The sequence below is a fragment of the Lissotriton vulgaris genome, chromosome 7, assembly GCF_964263255.1.
Source record: "Lissotriton vulgaris chromosome 7, aLisVul1.2, whole genome shotgun sequence".
In the NCBI taxonomy this organism is placed as follows: Eukaryota; Metazoa; Chordata; class Amphibia; order Caudata; family Salamandridae; genus Lissotriton; species Lissotriton vulgaris.
In genome coordinates this window covers 1,547,224,602-1,547,245,416 of record NC_141695.1, presented here as the reverse complement: position 1 = coordinate 1,547,245,416, position 20,815 = coordinate 1,547,224,602, and the positions used below count along the sequence as shown (strand labels likewise).

At 45.9% G+C, this 20,815-nt stretch overlaps 1 pseudogene across 1 annotated transcript in view; it reads right to left on the bottom strand.

Annotated features, from left to right (window-relative positions):
• Positions 1–271: 271 nt before the first annotated feature.
• Positions 272–20,815, bottom strand: part of LOC147705979 (protein-glutamine gamma-glutamyltransferase 6-like) — a 118,545-nt pseudogene continuing 98,001 nt past the window's right edge. The window contains exon 13 of the transcript XR_015297339.1: positions 272–663. The product of XR_015297339.1 is annotated as a protein-glutamine gamma-glutamyltransferase 6-like (transcript). The remainder of the gene's footprint in view (positions 664–20,815) is intronic.

Here is a 20,815-nt window from a genome sequence, read left to right as displayed (position 1 = left end):
AAATCATCAATGCAATCTTGTCACAGCACAGCACAACAACAAATAATTTACGTACACAACAGCCAGAAGTATTCCAATCGTCTTACTCAACTCCTGTACCATGACATTTACATAACTGTTTGCAGCAGTGAAACCCCTGTGCACTTCACTGCTTCTACATCTTTTTTCTCCAGACTAAATAGTCTGCAACTATCCATATTACTGTACATAGACAGAAGAACATTCTATTTCTTAGTTTATTTGACAGTTATGAATCAAAACATAAGATTATATTAACGAATAAGGATGTTTATACTTCATCAACAGTTCACAGCCACAATTTATTATTGACTGCAGATCTGATTTAGATATGATAAGAATATATTTAATCAATAGATAGAGCATTTATCATTATTCTAAATCAATGCTTAATTTCTCCTTGAGTGAGTTTCCTGAACAGTGGGCTTCATCACACTGATTATTACACTATAAATGTGTCTTGGAATTCACGCTTGAGCTTCAGCTTGATGCAGTTATGAAGCCCCTGCCACACTGATGGTCTGGAACCCTTTCATGTTCAAAAACTTGTTACACTTGATGTAGATCTGAAGCTGTCTGTCGCCCTTCTTGTATGGGATGAAGTCAAGGTGGATACCCATTGTCTGTTTGGGCTTCAAGGACAGCCTGGAAAAAAGGAAGAAACAAACCTCAAGTTTAGAACAGGTGAGCCCCAGCTTGGAACCCATGAGACGAGGTCTTGACTAAGTGCTGTTGGGACAAACATGTGGGGTATTGAGGCCTCGTCCCAACCACAATGTTCTGCTAGGTAAGGTAGAAGGGAAGAGGAGCCCAGTTATATTTATTTGTTATTCTTTCACTAGGCTTCCATGCAATGGTGTTTAAATGATACATATACACATATTCACACAGTCCAGAACCAGTGTTTTTCTTACAATATTTAGCCTGAGGTTATAACAGAACCACAGGCAAGATATACAAGTTTTTCCTGTTGCAAATGGTGCAATTAGCTGAATTGGGTCGTTAGTGATTGGAAAAATGCTTTTTCAGATGTACAAAATGCGATTCGATAGCTTGATACCAAATGGCAATTTGCATATGCGATTCGGTATTTGAAAGGGGCATGCCCCTCCCAAATACCGAATTGGTATGGTAAGTATTAAAGTTTTTGTAACCAAATTACGGTCACAAACAGTAATACTTTATCACCATTTTAAAAGTCGCGGTAATCCATGCACAAATATGAAGGGGCCCCCTTGGGACCCCTTCCCATTTGAGAATGATTCAAATATATTTTTTATTAGCAGGGGCTGGTCCCATGGACCACTCCATGCTCTTAAAAAATGTAACTCAAATGTTTCTTTTTAAATGCTTTCCAATTTCTTTAAAGCTAAATAGGCTTCATTCAAATATACGGTCTCCAGTAGGTAGTTATAGTTAGGACCTTGTTTCTATTCAAAAAGCATTTTTTCTTTTGCCAATATCTTTTGCGCCGTTTGACGAATCTTCGCGACCAGCTCAGGTCAGCTCCTGTCTTGAAAGTTTGGGGGTGATTCGTCAAGCGGGAGCCGAGGAAAAAACGGGTCCCAAAACGAGTTTTCCCCATGTTAATGTCCATAGGAATTTTGGAACAGGCTATAGCCCGAACTGCTGAACGGAATTACACCAAATTTGGTAAAAAGGTAGCTCTTGGTTCAGAAAGCACTATTTTATTTAAATGGTGTAATTCCGTTCAGTAGATCCTGAGAAATTAAAAAAATAGAAAATATCAATATCTGAGCACCGAGGAGGATTCGCAAATCCTCCGGAGCACGAGCTTCATTTTGATTGGCTGCCAACACTACAAACCAAGAAGTGTTGGCAGCCATCTTGTGACTCTGTAACCGAGTCACAAGAAAACAGTAGAAAAAAGATGAAAAACAAGAAAAGGGGGCAGGGTAGAAAGGGGCTCCTGCACCCCTATGCTGCCCTTGGGACTGCCACCTCCTTGGAGCCCTGGATGGCCCTGTGGACTGCCACCTCCTTGGGCCGGCTCCTGCAATGTCCCGGGATGTCTACCCCCGGAACATTGCTGTTTGCTATTGCTGGGCGGGAACACGCCTTTCACCCTGCCGCAGCAGCCACTACTACTCTTCTTGTAAGAGAGAGCAGAAAACCTGCTCTCGCATCATGAAGGCTCCCCTTGCCCAAAAGCAATGACGGCTCCTTCAGGAGGCTGGGAGCCAGTAGGGACTGTTGCTGCTTAGAGGCTCCCCCCATGGTGCTCATCAAAGAGGCCAGGCCCCGGGGGATGGGGTCCCCATAAACAGGCTCGGTGGGCCCCTTCTTGTTTTTTATTTAATAAAAAAACAAAATTTGGCTCAAGCCCTGGGGATAGAATCCCCAGGGCCCAAAAAATATCAGCAGAAGTGGGGCTACACAGCCCCACTTCTAAAAATAAAAATGAAACAGAATCTGGCATCTCACCGGAGGCCCCGCACCCTCCACGCGCCTCCTGGCACGTTTTGGGTTGGGAGCTGCAGTCTCCTAGAGTCTTATCGGTCCTTAGGGTCCAGCTAGCCAACCAGGTATGTCCAGTAAGCCCTACACAGTGGGATTGCTGAGATGTGGCTTGAGGCTATGCCCCTTTTTAAAACACTCTGCAAATGCGCCTCTTGGTGCATTGCTAGTGAGGCGATGAAGTCCTCTTGTATCCTGAGGTGTCCAGGACTTAAGTGGACCTCATCCCCGAGCAGCAGTGTGCCAGGATCCGCGTTTGCAGAGTGGTACAAAAAGTCAGCGTGGCCTTTGAGAACTCTCAGCAAACCAGCTGTATGGGGCTTACTGGCGGTAACAGGAGGGCTAGTTAGCCCACAGGAACCCCAGGAGGAAAGGGGACCTGATCCCAAAACAAGAGCACACAGAGAGGTGGAGAGAGGGGGCGTGTTCTGTGTCCACCTCTCAGCAATCCCACTGTGTGGCGCTTACTGGAGTTAAGAGGTAGGCTAGTTGGTCCTTAACCCCCCCCCAGCAGCGAAGGAGACATCAATCCCTATTCAAGAGTACACCAGGGAGCGCGTTTGCAGAGTGGTGGGCAAAGGGGGTGGGGCCTGCTTTGAGAACTTAGCAATCCTGGTGTGTGGGACTTACTGGAGGTAATAGAAGAGGTAGTTGGCCCCCAAGGATTTCCTTGGGGGGCAACTACCCCTCTTGTTACCTCCAGTAAGTACCACACAGTGGGATTGCTAAAACATCTTTGGAGGCCACGCCTCCTTTCTTCACCACTCTGCAAATGCACTTCCTGGAAGACTACGGGATGGAGGATGAAGTCCACTTTACTCCTGAGGGACTTTGGTGGGTAAGAAGCCCTCCTGGTACCTCCTGTAAGTCCCATGCAGTGGAATTCCTGAGTGCTGGTTGGATCCCAGCACCCTTTCTTTGCCACTCTGCAAACGTGACTACTAGTTAAAGAAGCATTTGAAATGTGATAGGTTTTGCATTGCGAGAGTTAGAGCTATTGGTGTTGTGATGTAAAAGTGTTTTAATAATGTTGGTTGGAGTGGAATGGAGTGGATGTAGGTTGTGTGCAGTGGAATTATGTGGTATGCTGAGCAGTAAAATTATGTGGATAGAAAGTATCTGGTATTTTGTGTGTAGGAATAATGTGGAGTGGAATTATGTGTTATGGAGAGAAATTGTGTGGTATGATAGTCCGTATTGTGGAGTTGTAACCTCAGTTTTAGTCTTCCTTGTTTCCATAGAAGCGAATCTATGAACTCAATGAGGCAAAAAAAGAGGGACCCACTGAGAAGCACTTCTGGACCTAGTCAGAGGTATGAGCAGGGCCACTGGAAATATGTGACTGTTTGGCTTCACCGACTTTTGCACAATTATATATTTACCGCATTTGCCACATAATCCATCATCTGCTGCCAAATTTGCAGATTTGAACAAAAAAAACATTGTTTCTAGCTCAGATAGCTAAAACGTTACCAAAAATGCAGTGACAAGTGTAACAGCGTGGTGGAAGGCCCTGTGCAAACCTAGAATGGTCACCTGTTGCTTATTGCTAAATGTGGGTATTAAATTGGTACTAATGCTATGTAAACCACTCATGCTTCTTTCTGCAGTTCTCTCGCGTCCTTCTGTATTTCTGTTGCTTCTTTCTGCAACTCTCATGCCTCTTTCACACCACTCTTCCCACTTTTTGCACCCAATTCTCTCTTTCTGCACCTCTCTTGTTTCTTTCTGTATACCTCTTGCCTCCTTCTCCACCCCACTTCCCCCTTACTACATCTCTTTTTCTTCCTTATGCACTTCTCCTACTTGTTTCTGCACCTCTCTTGCATCTTTCTGTACCTCGGTTGTGTCTTTCTGTACCCCTGTTGGTTCGTTATTCACTACTCTTGCTCTTTCTGCACCCTTTGCGCCTTTTTCAGCATCTCTGTTGCTTCTTTCTGCACTTGTCTTCCTTTTTTCTGCTCCTCTCCTGCCTCTTTCCGTACCTCTCTTGCCTGTTTGTGCATAACTTCTAAATTTTTCTGTACTGCCCTTGCTTCTTTTTGCACCTCTGTTGGTTCTTCCTGCACTGCTCTTGCTTATTACTGCACCTCACTTGCCTCTTTCTGACATCTCTTGCTTCTGTCAACAACTCTGTTGCTTCTTTCAGCAATTCTTGTGCCTCTTTCTGCAGTTCTCTTGCTTGTTTGTGCACCGCTCTTATGTCTTTCTGTATCTCACTTGCTTCTTTCTGCACCCCTCTTGCCTCTTTCTGCACCTGTATCCAATCTTTCTGCACCTCTCTTGCTTCGTTTTGCACCCCTATACCCTTTTCTGCACATTTCTTGCCTGAATCTGTACCTATCTTGCCTCTTTCTGTATCTCTGTTGCATTTTTCTGTACTTCTCTTGCTCTTTCTGTACCCTTTGTGCCTCTTTCATCACCCCTGTTGTTTCTTTCTGCACTTCTCTTCCTTCTTTCTGCACCCCTCCTGCCTCTTTCTGTACCTCTCTTGCCTGTTTGTGAATCTCTCCTACTTTTTTCTGTACCACTCTTGCTTCTTTTTGCACCTCTGTTGGTTCTCTCTCCACTGCTCTTGCTTCTTTCTGCACCTCACTTGCCTCTTTATGTACTTCTCTTGGTTCTTTCTACAGCTCTGTTACTTCTTACAGCAATTCACTTGCCTCTTTCTGCACCTCTCTTGCTTCTTTCTGCACCTCACTTGCCTTTTTCTGTACTTTGATTGCTTCTTTGTACACCTCTCTGTGGCTTCTTTCTGCAATTCTCTAGCTCCTTCTGCACTTCTCTTGCTTGTTTCTGCATCTCACTTGCTTCTATTTGCACCCCTCCTGCTTCTTTTACACCTCTGTTGGTTCTTTCTCCACTACTCTTGCTTCTTTCTGCACCTCACTTGCCTCTTTCTGCACTTCTCCTGGTTCTTTCTGCACCTTTGTTGCTTCTTTCAGCAAATTCTCTTGCCTCTTTCTGCTCTTCTCTTGCTTGTTTCTGCACCTCTTGTGTCTTTCTACACTTCTGTTGCCTCTTTCTGTACCTCACTTGTTTCTTTCTGCACCCCTCCTGCCTCTTTCAGTACCTCTCTTGCTTGTTCGTGCACCTCTCCTATCTTTTTCTGTACCACTCTTGCTTCTTTTTGCACCTCTGTTGGTTCTCTCTCCACTGCTCTTGCTTCTTTCTGCACCTCACTTGCCTCTTTCTGTACTTCTCTTGGTTCTCTCTACAGCTCTGTTGCTTCTTACAGCAATTCTCTTGCCTTTCCTGCACTTCTCTTGCTTGTTTCTGCACCTCTACTGTGTCTTTCTGCACCTCTGTTGCTTCTGTCCCCAATTCTCTTCACTCTTTGGGCACTTCTCTTCCTTCTTTCAGCACCCTTTCTGCCTCTCTCTGTCCTTCTCTTGCCTCTTTGTGAACCTCTCCTACCTCTATCCCTCTTGTCTCATTTTTCCCCTGTTGGTTCTTTCTGCACTGCTCTTACTTATTTATGTACCTCACTTGCCTCTTTCTGCACTTCTCTTGGTTCTTTCTACAACTTTGTTGCTTCTTTCAGCAAATTGTCTTGCCTCTTTCTGCACTTCTCTTGCTTGTTTCGGCACCTCTTATGCCGTTCTGCACTTCTGTTGCCTCTTTCTGCACCTCACTTGCTACTTTCTCCACCTTTCTTGCTTCGTTATGCGCCTCTCTTGCCTCTTTGTGCATTTCTCTGGCCTGTTTCTGCACTTCCCTTGCCTCTTTCTGAACCTCTCTTGCCTCTTTATGTACCTCTCTTGCTTCTTTCTGCAGCTCACTTGCCTTTTTCGGTACTTCAATTGCTTCTTTGTACACCTCTGTGGCTTCTTTCAGCAATTCTCTAGCCTCCTTCTGCACTTCTCTTGCTTGCTTCTCCATCTCACTTGCTTCTATTTGCACCCCTCCTGCCTCTTTCTGCACTTCTCTGGCTTCTTTCTGCACCCCTCCTGCCTCTTTTTGTACCTCTCTTGCCTGTTTGTGCACCTCTCCTACCTTTTTATGTACCACTCTTGCTTCTTTTTGCACCTCTGTTGGTTCTCTCTCCGCTGCTCTTGCTTCTTTCTGCACCTCACTCGCCTATTTCTGCACTTCTCTTGATTCTTTCTGCACCTTTGTTGTTTCTTTCAGCAAATTCTCTTGCCTCTTTCTGCACTTCTCTTGCTTGTTTCTGTACCTCTCGTGTCTTTCTACACTTCTGTTGCCTCTTTCCGTACCTCACTTGCTTCTTTCTGCACCCCTCCTGCCTCTTTCTGTACCTCTCTTGCCTTTTTGTGCACCTCTCCTGCCTTTTTCTGTACCACTCTTGCTTCTTTTTGCACCTCTGTTGGTTCTCTCTCCACTGCTCTTGCTTCTTTTTGCACCTCACTTGCCTCTTTCTGTACTTCTCTTGGCTCTTTCTACAGCTCTGTTGCTTCTTACAGCAATTCTCTTGCTTTTTCTGCACTTCGTTTGCTTGTTTCTGCACCTCTCCTGTGTCTTTCTGCACCTCTGTTGCTTCTTTCCGCAATTCTCTCTCCTCTTTGTATACTTATCTTCATTCTTTCTGCATCCCTCCTACCTCTCTCTGTCTTTCTCTTGCCTCTTTGTGAACCTCTCCTACTTCTTTCTGCATCCCTCTTGTCTCTTTTTGCACCTCTGTTGGTTCTTTCTGCACGGCTCTTACTACTTTCTGCACCTCACTTGCCTCTTTCTGCACTTCTTTTGGTTCTTTCTACACCTTTGTTGCTTCTTTCAGCAAATTCTCTTGCCTCTTTCTGCACTTCTCTTGCTTGTTTCTGCACCTCTTGTGTCTTTCTACACTTCTGTTGCCTTTGCACCTCACTTGCTTCTTTCCACACCACTCTTGCCTCTTTATGCGCCTCTCTTGCCTCTTTGTGCATTTCTCTGGCCTCTTTCTGCACCACCCTTGACTCTTTCTGAACCTCTCTTGCCTCTTTCTGCACCTCTCTTGCTTCGTTCTGCACCCATCTTCCCTTTCTTGCATCCCTCTCGCCTCTTTCTGTTCTTACCATGCCATTTTCTGCACTTCTCTTGCTTCTTTCTGCACCTTACTTGCCTTTTTCTGTACTTCGATTGGTTCTTTGTACACCTCTGTGGCTTCTTTCAGCAATTCTTTAGCCTCCTTCTGCACTTCTCTTGCTTGTTTCTGCATCTCACTTGCTTCTATTTGCACCCTTCCTGCCTCTTTCTGTACTTTTCTTGCTTCTTTCCCTACCTCTCTTGCCTCTTTTTGCTCCTCTCTTGCTTCTTTCTGCATTTCTCTTGCCTATTTTTGCCCTTCCCTCTTTCTGAATCTCTCTTGCCTCTTTCTGCACCTCTCTTGCCTCTTGCTGCACTTCTCTTGCTTCTTTGTGCACCCATTTTGCTTCTTTCTGCACCCTTCTTCCCTTTTTTGCATCCCTCTTGCCTCTTTCTGCACCTCACTTGCCTCTTTCTACACGTCTCTTGCTTCTTTCCACACCTCTGTTGCTTTTTTTCAGCAATTCTCTTGCCTCTTTCTGCAATTCTTTTGCTTGTTTTTGCACCTCTCTTGCATCTTTATTTACTTCTGTTGACTCTTTCTATACCTCATGTGTTTCTTTCTGCATCCCTCTTTTCTCATTTTTTACACCTCTCTTGCCTATTTCTGTACCCCTGCTCCTTCTTTCTGCACCTTTCCTGCCAGTTTGTGCACCCCTCCTGCCTCTTTCTGTACCTCTGTTGGTTCTTTCTGCAATTCTCTTACTCTTTCTGTACCATTCACGCCTCTCTCAGCATCTCTATTGCTTCTGTCTGCACTTCTCTTCCCTTTTCCTGCTCCCCTCCCACGTCTGTTTGTACCTCTCTTGCCTCTTTGTGCACCTCATCAACCTTTTTCCATTCCGCTCTTGATTCAGTTCAGTTCAGAAAACTTTATTCGGTTATATTTCATAACCATAAAAGTACATAAAATTACATTAAAATTTTAGCATCATCAAACATCAATTAGCAGTCAATTTTGAAAAAATGGTAACAAACTATACAAAGTATTTTATGCACAAGCAAGAAAATCATATCATCATCGTCTTACGCAGATAGAATACATTTTTAAGAAACGCAGCCACGGAAGAGACGGAAAAAATGTCTTCAAAGCTCTGTATAGCCAGAAATGCAGGGCGACACTGTCTCAAATTCATATATTTTAAAATTGGCATAATCCATCTCTTTCTAGGTGTCACATAAAATCTACAAAAGAATAAAATATGAATATCCGATTGATCAGAGACGTTGCCACAGGGGCATGAACACATAACCGTGGACCAGTTATTTGTAATTGGGAAGCTCAGTAATCTAAACAATATACCGAATCTGAATCTTATCAATAAAAACCTTTCATATTCACTCATTTGTAGGTTTAGATAAGGCTGAAAAGTACCTCCTTTAGTAATCATTTGATGGGAAGTCACAGTGTTTTTTACCATTTCAACTGATTCTCTTTGGTTCACCATAAAATCTAGGCACAATTGTTTGAGAGTCTTCCTAGTAATATTGAGCATAATTTCTGGCTCGTCAAAATACTCCGGGTGTCTGATGTTATTAAGAACAGTTATTTTTTTTTTTTTGAAAATTCTTTTTATTGTTGCATCAGACGAATCATAATTGCAAAAAAACAAGACATCGCGGAGGAGCGTCAACATTCCGCTCTCCCCGTCATTTCGTAACTTTTTTATATCACGACACATTGTATTCATCATGTTGAACTCATTTTGCATTTTTACCCAAAACTCCCCCCCCCCATCAACTGCAAGAAAAGACGTCATCTGTGGAACACCATTTTGAACTCCCCCCCCCCCAAGCATCGTGACACCCTTCTCCACCACCCCCCGACCCCCGAGTCCACGTCAGCCCTCTATTTCCATGCAACATTTGATGTAGTCAATCCCGTGGCGCGAACCCTCTGAGAGTAGTTATACATGCATCACTAGCAAACGCACCACCCCGATATCCCACCCGACATCCCGCCCTTGAAATCCTGACAGTTCCTGGCCTCCTACTCCAACCCATGGTAGTGCCTCCACTTGGCCCATATTTTTCGGAATTTTCGAGGGCACCCTCTAGCTTTGTAGGTAACCCGTTCAGCTGCCATGTACAAATCTAATCCCCTTCTCCAGTCTTCCAGGTTAGGTTTCCCAGGCACCCCCCAGAGTCTCGCTATGTCTCTCTTAGCGACTACCAGAGCCAACAGCAGGAAAATGAGTAGGTGGCGTGTGAGGTCCACCTCCGTTGACATGCCCAAAAGCGCCAGTTTGGGGTCCTTAGGCACATCTACCTCCAGTATCGCACCCAATTCACTGAAGACCTCATCCCAGTATTCCTGAATCACTGTACACCCCCAAATGATATGGAAGAAATCGCCTGTCTGGTGGTGGCATCGTAAGCAATTAGTGTCGGCGATCCTCCCCATCCGAAAGAGTCTCACCCTGTCAAAATAGGCCCGATGAAGAACTTTAAACTGTATGAGACGGAGCCTCGATTTTATGGCCACTTCTCGCGGGTGCATGAGGATGAGTTCCCAATCCAGGTTCTCCAGGGTGCCCACATCCGCCTCCCACCTCTCCCTAAGAGCCTGTAGATCACCCAACATGTTATTCATCAGTGTTTTGTATGTCATAGACACCGCCCCCCTCTGTATCTGTTCCTGCAGTAAACGACCCTCAAGTGGTGCAAACTGTGGTATGTCTGTGAGAGATATGTTCTGCGCCCCCCACGCATGCCGAAACTGTAGGTATTTGTAGTATTGGGTTTTCTGGAGGCCAAATCCGTGCTGTAGTGCCTGGAAAATTTTTAATTCCCCCCTTGCTATTACATCCCCCTACTGTGGAGATGCCGATATCATCCCACCTTTGAAAGCCTCTCAGTTTGTTCAGCTCAGCCAGCCACCTACAAGACCATAGTGGTGTTTGGCGGGTGGGCCTCTCATTCCAGCCCATTCTTACATTCGCTCTGCGCCACGCCGACAGGGTAATCCTGGTCGCAGGGAGGAGCTGGTGGCCCCCCTTCCCCCCATACAAGAAATGCAGCACCGTCTTATTCCCCCATTTGGATCTCTCTAGTGCATAGGTAGGGTGATCAGCCGGGGCGTGTATCCAATCATTGATCGGGGTAAGGTGTTCTGACCAGTAGTAGGCCTCCAGATTAGGAAGCGATATTCCCCCACTATATTGGTGGCGCTGTAGAGTCGTGAGCGCCACCCGGGGCTGCTTCCCCAGCCACAAGAAGGAGCGGAGATCGGCGTGAATTTTGTTCACGGTCATGGCCGGCAGGGGATAATACTCATTTTAGAATGCATACAGGAACTTCGGTAGCAGGATCATTATTAAGAACAGTTTTTATATAGTGTAACCATTTTATCCTTTTGGCGCCGTCCAACTTTAGCACATCTCCCAAGATGAGGCGATTTAAATGACATCTCTCAGTAGTCCATACCCGATGCCAAAGCAGCAACGGTTGAATTTTAATTAGGTCTTCCAGGAAATAGATACCCAGTTCTGTGTGACAGTTATAGTTTGACATACTCGATGGAAGTGACAATAGAAATCGTAAGAAATTATTTTCACTTATTTGCAAACTATTAACATTTAAATTTCCCCAGATGTCAGCCCCATATAACGCTACTGAGACGCAGCTGCTTTTATAAATATATAGCAACTCTTTGACTGGCTTTTTGCCCATCTTTTTGCTAAAAGACTTAAGGGCCATTATGGATTTGGAAAAAAGTAAATTCCTGGCCTGTATTGCCATGTTCCAGTTCCCAGTATGGTCAAAAAGAATCCCCAGATACGAAAAAGTTGGGGTATGCTGTAGTGGGGTTGACCCAATAAACATTGTTTTCTTCTTTTGTCGGACATTTCCCCCACAGTTCATCACATATGTCTTGGTACAATTGATTTGGAGTTCGAGTTTATCCATAAAACAACTAAAAGACGAAATCATGGCCTGCATAGCTAATGGGGTTCTAGCCATAAGCACCATGTCATCTGCATAAATAAGTGCAGGTAACCGGCGAGTCGTGGCACTTGGGATATCGTTACATTCATTTAGGAGTGAGTCCTCTAAGTTGTTGATGTAGATAGAGAATAGGAATGGGGCAAGGACGTACCCCTGCCTCACGCCCCTCCCCACTTTGAATTCCCTTGTACACTCACCCTTCAAGCCAAATCTGACCATTGCACCAGCTCCATTATATAATTCTCTTAAAAAGCTGATGATATTAGCTTCTACACCCATGCTAGTTAGGATTGCCCATACTTTGCCATGATTTACGAAATCAAATGCTGAAGTGAGGTCTAAGAGTGTTAAATAGAGTCTGCCACCCTTCGCCGTGGTGTATTTCTCAATCAAGATTGATAGATTAAGTACTTGCTCCATTGTGCCAACTCCTTCTCGGAACCCATATTGGAGATCACTTATGATATGGTGTTCCTCTGCCCATTTCTGAAGTCTATCTAAGATGACTCTCCCAATAATTTTTATGGTAGAGTCAAGTAGTGATATGGGCCGATAGCAGGCACAGCTGGATCTATCACCTTTTTTAAATATCGGGATGATAATCGATTTGTACCATGTATCGAGTAATCCTTTAGAGCAAGTGGCATTGAAGATCCTGGTAAGTATTGGAGCCCAGAGATCGATATTCTTTCTAAAGATATCTACTGGGACACCGTCGGGCCCAGGTGCCTTGCCCCCAAGACTGGACTTGATACCCTTTATTACCTCTTCAAGTTGGAAGTTTAGTTGGTGGCCTTCTACATATTTCTCCTTAGCCATAGGTTCCTTTATAAGGTCAATGGTGGATACTGATGTTTTATATAAAGTTTCAAAATGCTTCACCCAATCTTCCTCACTTACGGCTATCTCCATGCGGGCCTTTGAACTGTCCTTAAAAAAAGGTGCATTGACTGCTTTCCAAAAAGCAGTCATGTCCTTTAGTTCTGAGGCCTCCAAAATGGCAGACCATGCTTTATTTTTTGAAAACTCCTTTTGGGTTTTGAGTGCTGTTTTATACTCCTTACGTAAAACCCTTATCAGGGATTGATGTCTCACTTGCTGCTGCAAAGCCATTTTTAGCAATTTGTGAGCTTTGCTACATTCCGGAGTAAACCACCCATTGCTTCTAGCTTTACACTTATTAGTCTTAACATCAACCCATAGACCTTTTTTTATATTGGCGATAATCTCTCTGAAATTGATTATAATTTCGGAGTCCTTTTGTTTCCGGGTCTAGGCATGCATCGAAGTTTATACTACATGCTTTCACAAGTTTACTAAGAAATATCTCAGGGACCACCCTAGTCCATTTGAGGACATACCCAGTTTGTCTCTTTATATCCACATCAACAGAAAAAACCTCTACTTTCTTATGCACATTTAGACATGTGTCCATCAGTTCTAGCCTTATCGGAAAATGATCGCTAAGAGGGACATTCAGGACATTATAATTAGCAATACAATCATGGTAACTAGTAGAAATGAGGATATAGTCTATAGTCGACATTATTCCTCTGCCATTAAAAGTTGCAGTAAATGGCACTCTGTTATAGCACAATTCATTTGCAAACCCTAAATTGTAGGTAAACAGAATTTCATTCAATGCATTCCCCAATGTCGAGTGCTCAAAATGGGATATATTAATATCCCTTTCTATTGATAGTCCACAATTTCCAGTTCCACCTCTGGAACATAAGGAACAGTTCTTTTTGCACCTCTATTGGTTCTTTCTGCACTGCTCCTGCTTCTTCCTGCACCTCACTTGCCTCTCTCTGCACCCTTTCATGATCTGCTATCCAAAGTCAGATCTGGATCTCCCATGGACCATTGTCCTCCACACATTTTAAAAGCTGCTTTCATTATCTCACCAGAACCTGTGCTTGCCCTCTTGAACAACTCATCTCAGGGTAATGTTTTCTAAATCGTTCAGGTAGGCAATAGTGGTCCCCCTATTGAAGGAACATGGGGCTGATCCCCAAACGCTGTCAAACTACCACCCCATCTCCCTGCTCCCATACTTATCTAAGATGCTGGAGGCCCTTGTGGCGAAATGTCTGTCTTGCTTCCTGGAACAATCCAAATTTCTTGATCCACACCAAGCTGGGTTTTGCCCAGCCCTCTCCACAGTAACGGTGATCTTAGCAGTACTGGACTCCCTAAAGGAAAAGGCTGACAGAGGTATGCCCCAGTCCCTTCACCTGTTTAACCTTTACCTTCTCCCGCTGATCAAATCTCTAAAGGAAAGGAAAGTGGTCACCTTTAGCTATGCCGATGACCTTCAACTGTTGTTCACAATTGACAACTCTCCCCGGTCTATATCTGAGTTTCAGTCTACCATGCAATTCATTCAGCACTGGATGAACCACAACCGCCTAAAGTGAAACCCAGGTAAGACAGAACTAGTCCTGACAGGTGCACCTGCAATCCATTGGGCCCACACTACTGACCTAATGATTTAGGACCTCCCCAATTCCTTTCTCCTCAGTAAAAAGCTTAGGGGTCATGTGATAGCTATGGTCTTATCACGACTAGGTTACGCCAATGCAATCTACCTCGGTATGCCACTCGGCCTTACAAAATGGCTACAACTGGTGCAGAATGAAGCAGCAAGACTGATTCACAAACAACCCAGATGGCAACATGCCTCCCTGTCTTAAGGAAACGGGATTGCCTTCCTATTTCCCGACGCTGTGCTTTCAAAATCGGTTGCCTGGTGTTCAAATCCCTGAACGGCTGTGGCCCCAAATTTATGGACAGCCTCATCTCTCGCTATACCCCCTCATGCAACCTCCGCTCGGCTTATCTCCAACTTCTGACTATCCTGTCCTTCAAGTTGAAATGCCAAGGGGGCTCTAGGTTCACAATTCTGGCACAGAGACTGTGGAACTCCATCCCCAGTAAATTAGGTTAAGCAACGATCTACTGAGGTTCAGGAAATCCCTTAAAACCTGGCGGTTCACCCAAGCCTATGTAGAACTGCTCCGGTCTAGCACCTCTTAGTATTAGCGCCAAGAAACCAACTGATGTATGAGCACTTTACAAAACCAATTTTAAAATAATATAACATAACCTCTCCTCCCTCTTTCTGTTCCTCTCTTGCATCTTTGTGAACCTCTCCTACCTCTTTCCACAGTCCCCTTGGACTGGGGGTGAGTTTTTAATTTGCTCCAATGCTCCGTCCATCATCCCCTTTGGTATCGCTTTGTTCGCTCTAAGTTGGCAGGGTATGCCCAGACGTGGATCCCTTGCTCACTTTGCCACTGGATTCAAGCTAGCCTGGCTTATGACAGCTGATTAGCCAGAAACCGATCCCAGGATGCTTTTTTCCGGTCCAGGGAAGACATGGCTTGGCAGTTCGGGCTGGACTGTTCCCATGAGGCACGGGCCAGACTGATTTGCATATGGCCATGTCTGAACTTGGGTGATGGAGTGAGCTAAAGAATGATGATGGATTAAACCCAGATCAGTTGACTGGAGGTGAGTGTTTGATTTGTTCCAATGCTCCGTCCATAATCCCCTTTGGTATAGCTTTGTTCGCCCTAAGTTGGCAGGGTATGCCCAGATGTGGGTCCCTTGCTCACATTGCCACTGGATTCAAGCTAGCCTGGCTGATAACGGCTGATTAGCCTGAAACCGGTCGCCGGATGCTTGTTTCCGGTCCAGGTAAGAAATGGCTTAGCAGTTTGGGCTAGACTGTTCCCATGAGGCACGGGGCAAGACTGATTTGCATATGGCCATGTCTGAACTTGGGTGATGGAGTGAGCTGAAGAATGATGATGGATTAAACCCAGATCAGTTGACTCGGGGTGAGTGTTTGATTTGCTCCAACGCTCCGTCCATCATCTCCTTTGGTATCGCTTTCAAAATCGGCTGTGGCCCAAAATTTATAGACAGTCTCATCTCTCATTACACCCCCTCACGCAACCTCCGCTCGGCTCATCTACAACTTCTGACTATCCCGACCTTCAAGTTGAAACGCCAAGGGGGCTCTAGGTTCGCAATTCTGGCACAGAGACTGTGGAACTCCATCCCCTGGAAATTAGGTGAAGTACGGATCTACTGAGGTTCAGGAAATCCCTTAAAACCTGGCTGTTCACAAACACCTATATATAACTGCTCCGTTCCAGCACCTTCTAGTATTAGAGCAAAGAAACCAACTGGTGTATGAGCACTTTACAAAACCATTTTACCATAACATAACCCCTCCTCCCTCTTTCTGTACCTCTCTTGCCTCTTTGTGAACCTCTCCTACCTCTTTCCACAGTCTTCTTGACTTTTTCAACACCTCTGTTGCTTCTTTCTGCACTTCTCTTCCTTCTTTCTGCACCCCTCCTGCCTCTTTCTGTACCTCTCTTGCATCTTTGTGCACATCTTCTACCTTTTTCTGTACCGCTCTTGCTTCTTTTTGCACCTCGTTTGGTAATTTCTGCACTGCACTTGCTTCTTTCTGCACCACACTTGACTCTTTCTGCACTTCTCTTCCTTCTCTTCGTACCCCTCCTGCCTCTTTCTGTACCTCTCTTGACTCTTTGTGCACCTCTCTTACCTCTTTCTGCACTCCTCATGCTTCTTTTTGCACCTCTGTGGGTACATTCTGGACTGCTCTTGCTTCTTTCCGTACCCCTATTGCTTTTTCTGCACCCCTCTTTTCTATTGCTGCACCTCTCTTGCCTCGTTATTCACCCCTGTACCTTCTTTCTGCACCTTTCTGCCTGTTTCTGTACCTATATTACCTCTTTATGTATATATGTTGGTTCTTTCTCCACTTCTCTTGCTCCTTGACTGAGTTTAAAGTTAATAATCACCTTCTGTCTCGGCGTGGGCTGATTGGACCATATTTGACTTGCTTTACACCCAATACTGGGACATTATACGAGGCACTTTATACGAGGCACTTTATTGACAGTAACCTGCTCACATGCCTAATACAGCTGCCAAACACATTTAGCACGTCACACTTTTGTCCTTTGGGGGCAGCTTTTTCTAGCCTCAATATTTGCACTTTATGGTCTGTGTTTACATGCCCTTTAGCTGCTAAATGTACTATCACGTTGCACTTTATCCTTTGGGGCCAGATCTCCCTAGCCTTAGCACTCTGAACCTTTTGGTCTGTGTTTACATGCTATTTTTTCCCCAAACCTATTAGCACGTTGCACTTTGTGTCCCCAAGGCCAAGGTTTCGTCTGGTTCTTGACCAACTCTGAAACTCAGTCGACTGGTTATCACCAACCTGACCCTTGGGCCGGTGGTCATCTAGTTTCATCTTAGCATCAATTATACAATTGTTTTTCCTTCTGCTTTGGATATGGTTAAGCATGGTTGTGTACCCCAAAAAAAACCTTTTAGTGTAATTACCGGCCCCACTCCCCCAAACCTCAAATGGATAGGATGGTTCAGAGAGCTATCGGGGTAGTCTCGACTGAAATTGAGCTAATTGAGAGACGTCTATTCTCAATCAATCAATCAATCAACCAAGCATTAGTAGAGCACAATACATACCTGTGAGGGTCTCAAGGCACTTGGGGGAGGAGGCCGCTACTGATCGAACAGCCAGGTCTTGAGAAGCCTCCTGAAAGTCAGCAGGTCTTGTGTCTGTCGTAGGCTCAGTGGGAGGGTGTTCCAGGTCTTGGCGGTGGGGTGGGAGAAGGACCTCACCCATACATCCCTCCCCAGTAAAACAGAAAACCCGCAATGGTAGAAAAAACACTACATTACCCAAAGCTATGAGGCAAAAGACAGGAAATGTGATAGGAACACATAAAAAGCCCAGTCCAGAAACCTGTCCCAAGGAGGGCAAACCAGCCAGACTGGGAAGAGTAGTAGAACCCCCTTTAAACTCTCACAAAAACCCTGACTGTCCTTCTTGGGTAAGGAACCTGATAGAGGAATTAGAGGCACAGATGAGAGCGATTGTTAAAGAAGGGTTGCCGCTCCATCTTGGGAATAGAACTAGCAGTCAGACGCCCGCCCCGTGTGTACCTGGCAACCCTTTGGTCAATATCTTGCCGACCCCAGTGGAGAAGAAAGATTGTAGTACACAGACGGACCTTGTATGGCAACATCCACCACCTAGAAGTGGTACTTCCACCATTCCATCATGTCCTACCATTACGTGTGCTTCCAAGTTAGGGACCCATGTAGGCAACGATTCCTCCCCTGGCGAAGAACCCAGTATATACCGGGCACAAATTAGGAGGGACGTTCCTAGCACCAGGGATTCTAGTATGCAGAGAGTGAGTTTCCATCCTGATCAGATGATGGATAGGGAAGTGCACAACCCAGTAGACAATGTGCACGCAGGCCTAGCCCCCACGGCCCTTCCAACAATCGATCTACCCCCAGCTTCTCTCCCTTATGTTACAGTTTTAACCAGTGTGCCTGAAATAAAAACTGCACAGAAAGAAACACAGCTGGAACTGAGAAACAAGTGCCTTTATTGGCTCACCAGGCATGGCCAGTTTCCCTATGAGAGGGTGGGTAAGATATTACTAGTTCGGAGAGTGGGATGGGTTGGCAAGAACCCTAAGTCAATCAAAGGAGACTGCATAGTTATCACCTTTAGTAATCCTCTGACAGTCTGAATTTTGGCTGACCAGTCCCCCAGCCCTCGAGCCCTCGAGCACCGCCCACAGGGATCCAACTACACACCTTGGCCTTTTTTTATTTATGCAATCACCCAGCACCATGGACCCCTTACAATAGAGCCCCAACACTCTGGCCACAACCCAACCCCACTTCTGGTCAATCCTCCAAAATACAGTATAATGTTGCAGTAGCAAACAGGTTTGGGGCCCGTGAAGAGGTAGATTTACTTTTTTGACCCCATCTGATCCCTCTTCTATCCAGGGGCTGGGGGGGCAAATAGAGAGGCTAATTTAAAAATCTCAGGGCTACACTTCCCTAACCTTGCTGGTGAGACACAAGTCGCTTTAGGTGAACCTCATCAAACATCTCACCCGGGGCCTCAGGGCACAGTAGGCGTTACCCCAGAGGTATTAAACAACCAAGCCTCCTCCATTTCTTAATTGACAATGGCAACTAAGGACAGGAACAGATCCCTAGTGGAACTGGGAGTACCAGACCCCGAGCTCGAGACAAACATGACCCAAATCACGAACCCCGCCGGCACCACCGTGTGTGATGCCACCTCGAACCCGGGTCTTCAGCTGAAGGTGTTATCATGGATTGTTGCCGGTATCAAAAACAAACTTCAAAATCCTGAATGGTCACAGTTTGTACAACATCATGATGTTTGTATGTTTCAGGAGACCCGGGCTAGAGAGTACTCTGCCATGAGCGGTTTTGCAACCTTTAATGTGCTAGAAACCACGGGAGAAGAGGCAGACCATTAGGAGGGTTAGGCACATGGGTTGCCACACACTTGGACTGTACTGTTGAACAGCTGAACACCTCCTCGGATGATATCCTTTGTACCCTCCTTACCTTTAATGCTGGGACTAAAATTGCTTTCATTAACATCTATTCCCGTCCAGTGTCTTTTGCCCAGGAATCCCAGACCATGGACATGCTCTCCACATTCATCGAGCTAGTTCCCCTGAATACTAGGTTGGTGAAAGGTGGTGATTTTAATTGCCAATTTGAGCCCCTAGCCCTCTCAATTGGCTCTACACTTACTGCTGAGGATTCCCTTTGGCTGATCCCTCCGGTGAGAGCCTGGGCCCCCCTGTTATTACAGATTAACGCAGTCATACCAACTCAGCATTGAGGGCAAGCAATGGTCGTACCAAGTCAGACCAACCCGGAAAACCCACTTTTAATAGCCTGGGGCAAGCATTGTTATTGAACTATATTTTGGTGGAAGCAAGTATATGGCAATGGGTCGTTGACTTCGCTGTCTGGTCCAGACAGGATAGCGACCATAACGCTCTGGTACTCGATCTTAAGCTCACAGAACTTTATAGTCCTTCTACCACTAGCATCCTCACTGGTTTTATTCTATCTTTAGATAATAACAGGAGGCAAATTAGGTGGGAAACTCTGAATCAGTCGCCAGGCAAGATTGCTGCCCTGTACTCCCAATCATTCCACCCTTATTGGTAATGGAGCAGGCTGCGCAGACCCCTAACCCTAATAGCACCATCGTTCAACCTACGGCCATCCACACTGATTTGACCTCCAGTCAGACCAAAATCTTTAATCCCTTGACACACTCAAAAGGTCCCAAAAAACCACTTGGTTTAACAAATCTTGTCGAATGGCAAAGGGTGCTCTCAGGGATGCCATAAAACTAAATGACAGATCTCTAATAACAATCAGGCGGGCCTTAAAGAGATACACTAAAGTTAGCCAAAATGGAGTGGGAGTCTGAACGACTTTCTGAGAGCCCACCAGACACAGTATTCCTGGGGACACCCCTTCCGTCTGATCTTCCGGTGGAATGGCATCCTACACCAGCTCCGATCACTCCAGGACACTTGCGAGGTGCTGGGTATCACTGCGACGGACGAAGAACCGCACACCCCACGCAGAAGGCGCACACCCAGGGACGGCTGGCAGAGGGTCTCTGAACGCCAGTCCTCTGCTTCTTCTGCTCGACAGGACTCGCCTACCATTCGAGCCGGAATGGACGGGGCACTCCGAGAGACAGCCGGTCACACTACCGCGAGTGATGTCGCTATGGCGGCCTAAGCCAGGGGTCTCCAAACCGGTCCTGGAGGGCCGGATCCATGACAGATTTTTAATATTACTACATGTATCTCAATGGGGATATCCCAAAAATCTGGCATGGATCCGGCCCTCCAGGACCGGTTTGGAGACCCCTGGCTTAAGCCGACTACGGGGGGAGATCAACATAGCCTATTTTGCATTGCAGGTTTGGGGGTTCTGGGGGTAAGGGGTGGCGGGTAGGGGTGTAGTGGCTGGACGTCCACATTTGTGACTTACCACAGACTTGTCCCTTGAGGACTTGCCTGGGACAATGCCGTTCTGGAACTTGTTGGGAGCGGGAGGGGTGACGGCGGAGGGGTGTGCGGGTTGTTTTCAGGGGAGAGGGGGTCTGGGAGTTCGGTTGAGGGCAGGGGAGTTGGGGAATGGGGGGTCGGGGAGGGTTCGTCCAGTGCATTATGCAGGTCTCGGCCGTGCTAACGGCATATATACATTTAGCCCTGCTCAGGCAAGTATTTCTTGCTTAACTTTCACCACTGCACATGCCTCCCACGTCTCTTAAGATACTGACTCTAAATGTCAGAGGCCTCAATAACCCGGTCAAGAGGAGGGCAGTGTTGTCTTTACTGGAGAGCACACAAGCGGATATTTGTCTCCTTCAAGAGACCCACTTGCTACCTAGCGA